The sequence below is a fragment of the Macaca fascicularis genome, chromosome 7 (assembly GCF_037993035.2).
Source record: "Macaca fascicularis isolate 582-1 chromosome 7, T2T-MFA8v1.1".
Classification (NCBI taxonomy): domain Eukaryota; kingdom Metazoa; phylum Chordata; class Mammalia; order Primates; family Cercopithecidae; genus Macaca; species Macaca fascicularis.
In genome coordinates, this window is record NC_088381.1 from 19,718,684 (window position 1) to 19,733,228 (window position 14,545).

The window sequence follows — 14,545 nt, forward strand, 5'->3', positions numbered from 1 at the left end:
GGGACTACAGGCGCCCGCCACCTCGCCCGACTAGTTTTTTGTATTTTTTTAGTAGAGACGGGGTTTCACCGTGTTAGCCAGGATGGTCTCGATCTCCTGACCTCGTGATCCGCCCGTCTCGGCCTCCCAAAGTGCTGGGATTACAGGCTTGAGCCACCGCGCCCGGCCCTCTACTAAAAAATACAAAAAAAAACCTAGACGGGCGCGGTGACGGGCGCCTGTAGTCCCAGCTACTCGGGAGGCTGAGGCAGGAGAATGGCGTAAACCCGGGAGGCGGAGCTTGCAGTGAGATGAGATCCGGCCACTGCACTCCAGCCTGGGCGACAGAGCGAGACTCCGTCTCAAAAAAAAAATAAATAAAATAAAATAAAATAAAATCAATTCACAAAATATGCATTGGTCCCACAAAAATGTCCAAAGCCTGATTAGAGGCTAGCACTTGTCAGATTTATTTCATCATTAGAGGCTCCTTCTTAGGGGTCCTAGCGTTTTCAACTCAAGACCTTATTAAAATGCAATTATGTTTGGGATGATAACCTCTTATCAGATTACCTTTAAGTAGGTATTAGTTTAAGAGATCCTGAAATTCAAGTTCTTTGGAATTGTGCATATCATAGGTTGAAGGTTAGGTTTCACAAGAAGCTGAAACTGAAACAGATTAGCTTGCAGGAGGTATATTAGGGAGTATTCTTGGGATCAACAGCCATGGAAGGGAAGCAAAAGGTAGGAAACATGATTGGACTGAGGGAGAAACTGAGCTGCCATGCAGGCTGAACAACTCTCTGGGGAATCCTGAAGCTGGAATAACCCTCTTTCGGAGTTGGCCCTAGTTGGGAGCAGGAGGGAATGTTTTTATGCGCTTAATGTTGATCAGTCATTAGATGTGGGTAGCCCTGGCAAAAGGGGTCAACTTGAGCAAGCCAGCTGTCTTCAGCAGAGGCAGTCCCTGATGGCTTCTCATTGGCAGCACTCTGAGCAGCTGGGGGAGTAAGTCCTTCATTCCTGAAGGAGGATCTGGGTGGCACATCATAGTTTCCATTACATATGGGAATGGTGAGAAAGCAAAAGGCTAAAAAGAAAGTCAGCTAAAAGAGCCAAAGACAGGCTGGGCGAGTTGGCTCACACCTGTAATCCCAGCACTTTGGGAGGCCAAGATGGGTGGATCACAAGGTCAAGAGATCAAGACCATCCTGGCCAACATGGTGAAACTTTGTCTCTACTAAAAATACAAAAAAATTAGCTGGGTGTGCTGGCGCCTGCCTGTACTCCCAGCTACTTGGAAGGCTGAGGCAGGATAATTGCTTGAACCCGGGAGGCAGAGGTTGCAGTGAGCCGAGATTGCGCCGCTGTACTCCAGCCTGGCGACAGAGAGAGACTCCGTCTAAAAACAAAAAAATGCCAAAGACGATATCTTCTTGAGTTTGGTCTACACTTGAGAGTTTGGGCTTGAATCCTGATTTCACTACTTCCTTACAAAGTCAAATCACAATCTCTGAACCTCAATTTTCTCATCTGTAATTGTGATGATAAAATTTATCTGATAAGGAGGCTATAAGAATTACACAAGAAAATGTATATGAAATTACTTTGTCAGTTACCAAGTGCCATATAAATGTATGGTGTTGCTATAAATAGTTGATTTATTGATTAAAGGTAGTAGTGATGAGGTAGTAAAACTGCTGTCTGGTTGGCTGAAGCCAAGGCAAGGATGAAATCTAGTTCTCCAGATTTGTTATGACTGCTTTGTGTAAAGCCTCACTGAACAGTATTCCTTTGTGTCATTTCCTCTTTAGCTCTTGCTGGGTATACTCCAGTGATCCAAGATGCTACCAACATGCCTACTCTAACATGCTTTTTAGTTTTATTTCGATAAAATAAACCCATTTCTCAGAGATGCTTGTGATGCAGTAATATTGTTTTGGGTCAGAGGTATTTTAATGTAATTCAATTATACTTGAGCTATTCTATGTTAACATCTTCCAAAGAGATAAATAATTGATGGCCTAAACATGAAGATCTGCATGTGGGAACTGGTGATCTCACAACAGAAGGAAGTTTAGGAACTCAGGAGGAGGATGACAGAGGACAAAGGTACAGAGGATTTGGGAGATGGAGGGAATGACAGGTCTAAGCTGATAATAAGCTGATGGAGATGGAAAGGGCTTAGGCAGTCATCCCATAAGAAAATCACTAGCCCCAAAAGCATTATCTCATTTACCCCTTAAAACAACCTTGTGGAAGAGAGACCACTATAGTTGTCATTTTAGAGGTAAGATAATAGTGAGTCATAGGAGTTAAAGATTTGTCTGGTCACACAGTAAGTGTCAGAACTGGTTTCAACCCAGGTTAGTATGAAGTTCTTAGCCACACTGCCTGAAGAGTCTGGTTTCAACCTGAAACTAAGAGAGTACTCCTAGCAGAGAGATAATGACGAAGGAAGGGTGGTAGAAAAATGACTATGAATAAAGTAATAAAAGACAGTGACCCAAAGGATCTGGCTAGGTGGGGTTAATCATATGGATAAAGAAACAGGGAGACCTAGAAAAGACTGAGTAAGATTTAAATGGATGTGCTACCTTTACCTAAAATTTCCAGAACTGCCCTATCATTTCATTAATGCCACAACTGAAGGTCAAGAATGAGAAAGATGAGAACATAGTTCATTGTTCTCATCTTACTGTAATTTTGGAAGAGGAGAAAAGAACAAAAGAAGTGAGTGAAGAAAGCAAGGACTTGTGATCTTTATGGAAGGGCAAATGGAGTTGTTATAGAAGAGTCTAACATCCTTCCAGGCAGGAGACAAAGTAAGAAGGGAAATGACTAGAAGAGAGTGAAGGGAAATGACTAGAAGAGAGTGAAGGGAAGAAGGGGAGAAGGAAAAATTATTGGAAATAGAAAGATAAGCCTCAATGTGAGGGGGAAAGAAGAGAAAAGGAACATGACATTCATTAATTAGTTTCAGACAGTTTAAATGAAGACACAATTGGGTAAATTTATTCAAATGGTCATGTTCCTGTCATAAATATGCGCACACACATACACACACACTTTTTGTCACATTAATAAAAAGGCAACAAAACTAAGTTGAGTGACAGCTTAGTCCCAGGAACTACTTTGCACCAGAACCTATAGTAACAAAGCAGAGATATTATAACTTATTTTATGCCATGTCACTTAATATATAGGGTTGTCCCTTGGTATATGCCAGGGATTGGGTCCAGGACCCCCCAGAGTATATAAAAACCCATGCATACTCACATCTCACAGTCAGCCCTGCAAAACCTGCATATACAAAAAGTCAGCCCTCTCTATACTCAGGTTTCCCCTGAATAGTGTATTTTATTTTATCTAATTAACTTATTAGTATTATTATTATTTGAGACAGAGTCTCACCCCATCACCCAGGCTGGAGTGCAGTGACAGTCTCAGCTCACTACAGCCTCTGCCTCCCAGGTTCAAGCGATTCACATGCCTCAGCCTCCCAAGTAACTGCGATTACAGGCATGCGCCACATGCCTGGCTAAGTTTTGTATTTTATTTTTATTATCATTTTCTTTTTTTGAGACAGAGTCTGGCTTTGTCGGCTGGGCTGGAGTGCAGTGGCCCGATCTCGGCTCACTGCAACCTCCGCCTCCCGGGTTCAAGCGATTCTCCTGCTTCAGCCTCCTGAGTAGCTGGGATTACAGACATGTGCGACTACACCTGCCTACTTTTTGTATTTTTAGTAGAGATGGAGTTTCACCATGTTGGCCAGGCTGGTCTCGAACTCCTGACCTCAGGTGATCTGCCCACCTCGGCCTCCCAAAGTGCTGGGATTACAGGTGTGAGCCACCACGCCCGGCCTGAATATTGTATTTTCGATCCTCATTTGGTTGGAAAAAATCTGCATATAAGTGGACCCATGCAGTTCAAACCTGTTGTTCAAGGTTCAACTATATAATCTTTTCCCAGGCATCCAGTTTCCCAAGGAACCAACTGTCTTTGTCTGTTCAGGCTGCTATCACAGAGTAACATAAATTGAGTATCACTGTTCTGAATGCTGGGAAGTCCAAGATCAAGGGCGATTCAGTGTCTGGTGAGGGTCTGCTTTCTGGCTCACAGATGGCACCTTCTAGCTGTGTTCTCACATGGCAGAAAGTGCAAGACACCTCTCTGGGGCCTGTTTTCTAAGGGTATGAATCCCATACATGAGGGCTTTACCCTCATGACCTAATCACCTCCCAAAGGCTCACCTCCTAACACCATCTACCATGGGGGTTAGGGTGTCAACATATGAATTTGGGGGAACATAAAACATTAAGACTATAGCAACAATTTGTATGAAAGTCTCTTTGGTCCCAGTGGGGTGGCTCACACCTATAATCCCAACAGTTTGGGAAGCTGAGGCCAGCGGATTGCTTGAGCCCTGCAGTTCAAGACCAGCCTGGGCAACCCCTTCTCTACCAAAAAAAAAAAAAAAAAAAATTAGGCGTGGTGGTGTGTGTCTGTAGTTCCAGCTACTTAGGGGGCTGAGGTAGGAGGACTGCTTGAGCCCAGGAGGTCCAGGCTGCAGTGAGCCATGTTCGAGCCACTGCAATCCAGCCTGGGTGATCGAGGGAGACCTCCTGCGCTCAAGTGATCCTCTTACACCATGTCTTTTTAAATTTATTTTATTTTTTAATATACTTTAAGTTCTAGGGTACATGTGCACAACTTGCAGGTTTGTTACATAGGTATACATGTGCTGTGTTGGTTTGCTGTACCCATCAACTTGTCATTTACATTAGTTATTTTTCCTAATGCTATCACTCCCCCTGCATGTCTTATTAACATAAATCAGGGTGGTGTGAGGGGGTCGTGTGTGTGTGTGTTGGTGGTTATATCAAAATTTTCAGTAACTATTAAGAGTGGTGTTAAACAAACAAAAAAGGTAAAGTGTTAATTTTTTTTCTTCAATGTTCACTGTAACTTTTCCTTAGTGAATTCTAGTTGTGTTTAAATAGTTTGGTCTTAAAATACTAGATTTTAAGTTCAAAATAACTTATCTTTGAATATAATTACCTTTACATAATAAAATACCTTTCTGCCTACAACTCTTCATAGTAATTTGATGAGATAAAGAGATTTTAGGCAACAACCTGCTAATAGCTTATGCCAGATGTTGATAAACTGTGATTAGTCCCCCTATGGTCATTTTTTGACTTCCCTGAGCTAAGAATAGTTTTTACATTTTTTAATAGTTGAAAAAAATCAAAAGAATAGTAACATTTTGTGACACAAGAAAGTTATTCAAAATTCAGATTTCAGTGTCCATAAAGTTTTATTGAGATACTACTACTATGGCTGCTCTCCCAGTGCAACGGCAGAGCTGAGTACTCGTAACACAGCTCACATACCATCTTGCCATTTACAGAAAAAGTTTACTTACCCCTTTTCCTATAATATGATCATAATTTAGCTATACAATCAGAACTCAGGGTAGAATTCAGCTCTACTCAATAAAAATTCCACAGTCACGCTAAGGTCAACTCTGAATATTGACCTAACCAAAACTGATACAAATTGTTTTGAAAGGATGGGGTCTGGAAGTACGAATGAAAGTGGTCCTTGCAGCATTTCTTGTGGTCGTTGTGAGAGGGCTAGTTTCACCTCTTTCTTAGTGGGAGTCGGTAGATATCATTTAATCCTGAAAGCCCACAGCTATCACTATTGGCAGGTCAAGAGAAATATGGAGGTCAAAAACAAGAGTGAGCTCCAGCATTAAAAAGACTACTGTGGGCTGGGCGTGGTGGCTCACGCCTGTAATCCCAGCACTTTGGGAGGCCGAGGCGGGCGGATCACGAGGTCAGGAGATTGAGACCATCCTGGCTAACATGACAAAACCCCGTCTCTACCAAAAATACAAAAAAATTAGCCAGGCGTGGTGGCGCGTGCCTGTAGTCCTAGCTACTCGGGAGGCTGAAGTAGGAGAATGGCGTGAACCTGGGAGGCGGAGCTTGCAGTGAGCCGAGATCTCACCACTGCGCTCCAGCCTGGGTGACAGAGCGAGTCTCTATCTCAAAAAAATAAATAAATAAATAAATAAAACATTTCATGGAGAAAAATAGAGAAATAGAGTGTATACATTTATTATTATTATTATTATTATTATTATTATTATTATTATTTTGAGATGGAGTCTTGCTCTGTTGCCCAGGCTGGATTGCAGTGGCATGATGTTGGCTCACTGCAGCCTCTGCCTGCTGGATTTCAAGCGATTCTCCTGCCTTGTCCTCCCAAGTATCTGGGACTACAGGAGTGCACCACCATGGCCAGTTAAATTTTTAAGACCAGCCCAGGCTGGTCTTAAATTCCTGACCTCAAGGGATTTTCCTGCCTAGGCCTCTGAAAATGCTGGGATTATAGGTGTGAGTCACTAAGTCTAGCCTTTTCCTGAATTCTTTTTTTTTTTTTTTTGAGACAAAGTCTCACTCTGTCACCCAGCCTGGATTGCAGTGGCACAATCTTGTCTCATTGCAACCTCCGCCCCCTGGGTTCAAGCAATTCTCCTGCCTCAGCCTTCTGAATATCTGGGATTACAGGTGTGCACCACCAGGCCCAGCTAATTTTTTGTATCTTTAGTAGAGACAAAGGCTTCACCAAGTTGGCCAGGCTGGCCTTGAATTCCTGACCTCAAATGATCCTCCCACCTCAGCCTCCCAAAGTACTCAGATTACAGGCACGAGCCACTGCACCCAGCCTTCCTGAATATTTTTGATCCACAGTTGGTTGAATCCACAGATGCAGAACCCACGGATATGGAGGGCCGATTGTACATTCATACCATAAAACCATCACTATTATCCATCTCCAGACTTTTTTCATCTTGCAAAACTGAAACAGTATACCTATTAAACATTAATTCCCCATCCACTTCCTCCCAGTCTCTGCAAACTACCATTCTACTTTCTGTCTGTGAATTTGACTACTCTAGGTACCTTATATAAGTGGAATCACACAGTATTTGTCTTTTTGTGACTGGCTTATTTCACTTAGTATAATGTCCTTAAGGTTGATCCATGTTGTAATAAGTCAGAAATTCCTTGATCTGTGAGTTTTTTACTTTTGCAGGTGTTTCAGGTTTCTTGTAAAAAGCATTGATTACCTAGATGAAATTCTTCCCAAATTTCTGTTTTGTTAAGGAATAAAAGGAGTGCTCCCTCAAAAGCTTAAAAAGCGTATATACCCAAAGTAAAATAGTTCATCCTACCATAAAGACACATACAAGCAAATATTTACTGCAGCACTATTCACAATAACAAAGACATGGAATCAACCTAAATGCCCATCAATGGTAGATGGGATAATGAAAATGTGGTACACACACACCATGGAATACTACACAGCCATAAAAAAGAATGAGATTATGTCCTTTGCCGCAACATGAATGGATCTGGAGACCATTATCCTAAGCAAATTAATGCAGGAACAGAAAACCAAATACCATATGTTCTCACTTAAAAGTGGGAGCTAAACAATGAGAACGCATAGACACAAAGAGGGAAATGACAGACATGGGCCTACTTGAGGGTGGAGGGTAGGAGGAGGGAGAGGATCAGAAAAAAAAAAACCTGTCAGGTACTATGCTTATTATCTGGGTGACTAAATAATCTGTACACCAAACCCCTGTGGCATGCAGTTTACCTGAATAACAATCCTGCACCTGTACCCCTAAACCTAAAATAAAAGTAAAAAAAACCTTTTAAAATGTCTAGTACACACCAGTGATCATTGCAGCATCATACACAATAGCCAAAAGGGGAAAACAACCCAGGTATTCATCAACAGATGAATGGATAAACAAAATGTGGTCTATACATACAATGCAATATTATTCAGCCTTAAACGGAAGGAAATTCTGCTACAACATGGATGAACCTTGAAGCCATTATGTTAAGTGCTGATGGTTGCATAACAATATGGACGTACTTAACCGCACTGAATTACACAACGTCTCACTCAATTGCTTGGGCTGGAGTGCATGGTGCAAAATTTCAGCTCACTGCAGCCTTGACCACCTAGGTTTAGGTGATCCTCCCACCTCAGCCTCCCAGGTAGCTGAGACTACACGCATGCGCCACCACGCCCAGCTAATTGTTTGTATTTTTAGTAGAGACAGGGTTTTGCCATGTTGCACAGGCTGGTCTCAAGCTCCTGGGCTCAAGCAATCCACCTGCCTTGGCCTCCCAAAGTGTTGGGATTACAGGGGTGAGCCACTGTGCTCAGCCTATTTTACCACAATTTAAAAAAATAATTAAAAAAAAATCTTAATCCCAACACTTTGGGAGGCCGAGGTGGGCAGAATTACTTGAGGTCAGGAGTTTGAGGTGAGCCTGGCCAACCTGGCAAAACCCTGTCTCTACTAAAAAATACAAAAATTAGCCATACGTCGTGGCCCACGCCTGTGATCCCAGCTACTCGGGAGGTTGAGGCACAAGAATCGCTGGAACCCAGGAGACGGAGGTTGCAGAGAGCCAACATGGTGCCGCTGCACTCCAGCCTGGGCGACAGACCTAGACTCTGTTTCAAAAAAAAAAAAACTTTATACACACACAACCTATTTTAATTACATTACTTTAGCTCTCTATAGAAATGAATTCACAAAACAATTTAATACTACATTTTTGTATTTTTAACAAGGTCAGTAAGATAGTGATTTGAAGACAATTATGGCCAGGTGTAGTGGCTCACGCCTATGATCCTAGCATTTTGGGAGGCCAAAGCGGGTGGATCGCTTGAAGTCAGGAGTTTGAAACCAGCCTGGCCAACATGGAGAAACCCTGTCTCTACTAAAAATATTTTTAAAAACTAGTCAGGCATGGTGGTGGGCTCCTGTAATCCCAGCTACTTGGGAGGCTGAGGCAGAACTGCTTGAACCGAGGAGGTGGAGGTTGCAGTGAGCCAAGATCACATCATTGTACTCCAGCCTGGGCAACAAGAGCAAAACTCTGTCCCCCCTCCACCCCCTGCCAAAAAAAAAAAGACAATTTCTGCATCTTATATTTATGAGAAACGCTTAATTCAACATGTGGCTGTTGGTGACAATGTACATTGTACTGTTAAATGTCCGAGTGATATATTCTCCCTTGACTTTGGTTCTAGGTAAATTTGCTTTCATGGTGAATTGCTGCCTGCTTTCTTTATAACAAGAACTCTATTTACCTTTCTGCTTTGACTGTCAGGAACTTTGACTGTCAGGAACTGAACTGAAGTGATTAGCTGGTCAAACCAGTATTTCCCTGGAGAATCATTAACCATCATTAAATAAATAATTTCCTGTTCCTATTCACTTTGAATACCACAAGTGAAGTGGCTTGGTTGGAGTACAGTGTCTGAAATTGAGACTGCTGGCCTTTGTGACTTTTGACCACGTCCAAATGCTTTAACGGCATGATTCCTCCTCTTGTTGTGCCCCATTTCTAGAAAATGATTTCCTGTATCTTTGAGGTTTCTCTAATGTTGCAGGAAGTCAGGGACCCCAAATGGAGGGACTGGCTGGAGCCGCAGCAGAGGAACATTAATTGTGAAGATTTCATGTACATTTATCAGTTCCCAAATAATAATTTTATAATTTCTTATGCTTGTCTTTACTTTAATCTCTTAATCCTGTTATCTTCATAAGCTGAGGATATACATCACCTCAGGACCATTGTGATAATTGTGTTAACTGTACAAATTGATTGTAAGACATGTGTGTTTGAACAATATGAAATCAGTGCACCTTGAAAAAGAACAGAATAACAGTGATTTTTAGGGAACAAGGGAAGACAACCATAAGGTCTGACTGCCTGAGGGGTCAGGCAAAAAGAGCCATATTTTTCTTCTTGCAGATGGCCTATAAACGGACGTGCAAGTAGGAGAGATATCGCTAAATTCTTTTCCTAGCAAGGAATATTAATATTAATACCCTGGGAAAGGAATACATTCCTGGGGGGAAGTCTATAAATGGCTGCTCTGGGACTGTCTGTCTTATGCAGTTGAGATAAGGACTGAGATACGCCCTAGTCTCCTGCAGTACCCTCAGGCTTACCAGGGTGGGGAAAAACTGTCCTGGTAAATTTGTGGTCAGACCGGTTCTCTGCTCTCGAACTCTGTTGTCTGTTATTTAAGATGTTTATCAAGACAATACGTGCACTGCTGAGCATAGACCCTTATCAGTAGTTCTGCTTTTCCCCTTTGCCTTGTGATCTTTGTTGGACCCTTATTAGTAGTTCTGCTTTTTGCCCTTTGAAGCCTGTGATCTTTGTACCTACTCCCTGTTCTTACACACCTCCCCTTTTGAAACCCTTAATAAAAAACTTGCTTTTGAGGCTCAGGTGGGCATCACAGTCCTACTGCTATGTGATGTCACCCCCGGTGGCTCAGCTATAAAATTCCTCTCTTTGCACTCTTTTTCTTTATTTCTCAGCCGGCTGACATTTATGGAAAATAGAAAGAACCTACGCTGAAATATTGGGAGCGGGTTCCCCCAATACTCTAAGGTCTCTGCAAATGCATTTTATGTATGCCACATTGCTTGGGTTTTAAATTAGATCATCTTAGTCATGTCTCCCAAATTTGGTTTTAAAATATCCTTCCACGTATTTTCTAGTGGTGTAGTATTAGATAAAACCAAAATCAAAATTTTATTTTATTGATATGGGTAATGCTCTCCATTCATACATTATAGCCCTGGTCCCTCAGTCACTATGTTCCACATTTTGGCACTATTTAAAAAAAAACCTCTTATTTTCTTCCATTGAATATCCAATCAGGTGCCATGTTCTATAGTTTTTATTTTTAAAAAATATTGTTGTTACATTTGATCACTCCTTTCTAATCTCAAGGTCGTATTCTCCCATCTTTCTTCTTCAGGTCTTTGTAATTATTCCACTACCTGGATTATTGCAATCTCCTTCCAACAGGATTCTCTCTCACACCTGTCCTCTGGACAGTCAGTTCTCTATGCTGTTGCCAGATCCATGTCACCAAAGCAGAACTCTGTTGTCTTCACTCTTGGCATTTACAGAGGCCTTCCTCAATGTGCCTCAAGCCAAAGGTCTGGTCTAATTACCATTATTCCTCTTGGTGTAGGCTGGCAAACTGAAACATTCACTGTCCCTGCAACATGCCCTGCATTTTCTCATCTTAATGCTTTGGTTCGTGTTGTTAGGAAAGTGCTTTTACCCACCCCAACCTCAATCTCTGCCAGTCAAGAAATATTACCCATCCTTTATATGCGACATCCATAATTAAACTTTTCTTGATTCTTTCCAAAGATGTACTCTCTGCTAGTTTTTGTTGTTGTTGTTGTTGTTGTTGTTGTTGTTGTTGTTGTTTGAGATGGAATCTCGCTCTGTCACCCAGGCTGGAGTGCAGTGGCCTGATCTCGGCTCACTGCAACCTCCGCCTCCCAGGTTCAAGTGACTCTCCTGCATCAGCCTCCCAAGTAGCTGGGACTACAGATGCGTGCCACCATGCCTGGCTAATTTTTTGCAGTTTTAGTAGAGACGGGCTTTCACTATGTTAGCCAGGATGGTCTCGATCTCCTGACCTCGTGATCTGCCCGCCTCTGCCTCCCAGTGGTGGGATTACAGGCGTGAGCCACCATGCCCAGCTTCTCTCTCCTAGTTTTAACCTTCCCTCTGCCTTTTATATCTGTTCATCTCTTGTGGCAAAAAGCATATCTTCACATATTAAACTTCTGTATGTATGTCTCTCTCTTACATAAACTCCTTAGATAATGAACCATAGCTCTTTGCCTACTTATCTTTATGTTTCTTTATGTTTTCTGCTTAGATCAATGTATTGTATTCCAAAGGTACTCAAAATTTAATTGAAAATTTTAAATTGAAAATTCAATTTAATTGAAATTGGCATAAATCCAATACTGACAACATATCCCAAGGAAAAAACTCAAGGGAAGTTTTTTTTTAAGAGCACTATTTGTGTAAAAATATTTGCTCAGCCAGGCGCGGTGGCTCACGCCTGTTATTCCAGCACTTTTGGGAGGCCGAGGCGGGCGGATCATGAGGTCAGGAGATCAAGACCATCCTGGCTAACACAGTGAAATCCTGTCTCTATTAAAAATACAAAAAATTAGCCAGGCGTGATGGTGAGTTGCCTGTAATCCCAGCTGCTGGGGGAGGCTGAGACAGAAGAATGGCATGAACTCGGGAGGCAGAGCTTGCAGTAAGCCGAGATCGCGCCACTGCACTCCAGCCTAGGTGGTAGAGACTCCATCCTCCCCCAAAAATACATATCTTTACTCAGAACAGGCAGAAGTGGGTAAGTTGGCAGCAGCAGCTGCACAGGGTGGGAGAAGTGGTGGTAGTGGAGGCAGTAGTGGGGCTGGCGGTGGTTCCAGGTGCGGGACAGGCAGTGGCCATAGCGGCTTGTTGCATAAGTGGAAGATAGATGATAAGCCTGTAAAAATTGACAAGTGCGATGGATTAGCTGTGAAAACCTCTTTGGATGATTCTGCCAAAAAGTTACTTCTGGAAAAATACAAATATGTGGAGAATTTTGGTCTAATTGATGGTTGCCTCACCATCTGTACAATCTCCTGTTTTTTTGCCATAGTGGCTTTGATTTGGGATTATATGCACCCCTTTCCAGAGTCCAAACCTGTTTTCGTTTTGTGCGTCATATCCTATTTTGTGATGATCTGGATTCTGACCATTTATACCTCATAAAAGGAGAGGAGCATCTTTGTCGTGACCCACAGGAAAGATCCTACAGGAATGGATCCTGATGGTATTTGGCAACTGTCCTCCAGTCTTAAAAGGTCTGATGACAAATACACCTTGAAGCTGACCTTCACCAGGGGGAGAACAAAGCAGCAGCGGGAAGTCGAGTTTACCAAGTCCCCATTGCTAAGTTTGTCATGCATGTCCATGTGAAGAGACCACCAAACAGGCTTTGTGTGAGCAACAAGGCTGTTTATTTCACCTGGGTGCAGGCGGGCTGAGTTTGAAAAGAGAGTCAGCAAAGGTTGGTGGGATTATCATTAGTTCTTCTAGGTTTTGGGATAGGCGGTGGAGTTAGGAGCAATGTTTTGCAGGCAGGGGGTAGATCTCACAAAGTACATTCTCAAGGGTGCGCAGAATTACAAAGAACCTTCTTAAGGGTGGGGGAGATTACAAAGTACATTGATCAGTTAGGGTGGGGCAGAAACAAATCACAATGGTGGAATGTCATCAGTTAAAACTATTTTCACTTCTTTTGTGGATCTTCAGTTGCTTCAGACCATCTGGATGTATACATGCAGGACACAGGGCATATGATGGCTTAGCTTGGGCTCAGAGGCCTGATAAAGTTTTTTGACCACAGTGGGACACTGGTCATGGATGTATATGATCCTGAAATATCCAAGCTCCATGACAGTCTCGCCATAGAAAGAAAAATAAAATAGCTAATTCTAAAAGTAGCCCTCTTTCTGCTGGATCTTGCTGAATTACTGGTTTGGGAGGTGGGGGAGATAAAAATAACTCAAAATGGATAAAGTAAAAAAAAGTTAAAAAGTTCCTGTTTTATCCCAAAATTTTAGTCTATTCTGGATAAATAGGATTTTCTGACACAGATATGAGAAGTTGTAGCTCTGATGTCTAGCTGTAGTCTCCTTGGTCTGCTGATTGCATTATTTTAATTTGCTTTTCTGGGAAAGCAGTTTTGCTAAAAGCTGTACAGACTTTTCCTTTGTACCTAGCAGTACTTTATATAGTATAGTTTTGGGTCATGTAGCATTTTAAGACTCAATTAAAAAATATATTCATCTGTTGCTGACTTTGTTAATTCGTATTTCCACATGTGTTTCCTTGAAGAATTCAGTATACGACTTCTCGTGTGTGATAGCTTTCCTTCACACACTATTTTTGTGGGTGTGTATATATCTGATTTGGGGAGAATTTAAAATACACATGGCTTTTTAATTTGTTTGAAACAGACCTTCTGCCTGTTACATTTTGTGCTCCTAACCAATTAAAGAAACCAATGACATTTTAGTTTTATATTGTGTTTTCCACTAGTATATCCCTGTTGATTTGTTTGTGCCTTTTATTAACTGCCATTGTCTAAAATTTTTTTCAATAAAAGGAAGGCAGATGTGAAAATAAATTACTCAGAACACCAATATATAATAAACAATTCAAAAATCAACAATAAGGGAGTGGTTAGATAAGTTAAGGTAGGGCTGAATCTAATTCTCCTGGGCCTTGCCCATAGGAAGTATTTAATATTTATTAAATGAATAGTATACCACCGTGTTGCAGTATTAGTTAATCAGTTGCATGTGAAATCAGGTTAAGGGAAAAATAACTTTCACAAAACATAGGAATTAACATCTATAGAAAACCTATGCTGCCGGGAGCGGTGGTCCCAGCACTTTGCGAGGCGGGAGGATCGCTTGAACCCAGGAGTTCCGAGGCCAGCTTGGGCAACACAGAGACCCTAGTCTCTACAAAAACTATATTTAAAAAATAGCTGGGCGTGATGGTGCGAACCTGTAGTTCCAGCTACTTGAGGCCAGGGAGGTCAAGGCTGCAGTGGG

The 14,545-nt window shown here is 42.0% G+C and overlaps 1 pseudogene; it reads left to right on the plus strand.

Annotated features, from left to right (window-relative positions):
* The first annotated feature begins 9,044 nt into the window (after positions 1-9,044).
* Positions 9,045-12,980, plus strand: LOC102142389 (signal peptidase complex subunit 2-like; annotated as a pseudogene).
* The last annotated feature ends 1,565 nt before the right edge of the window (positions 12,981-14,545 follow it).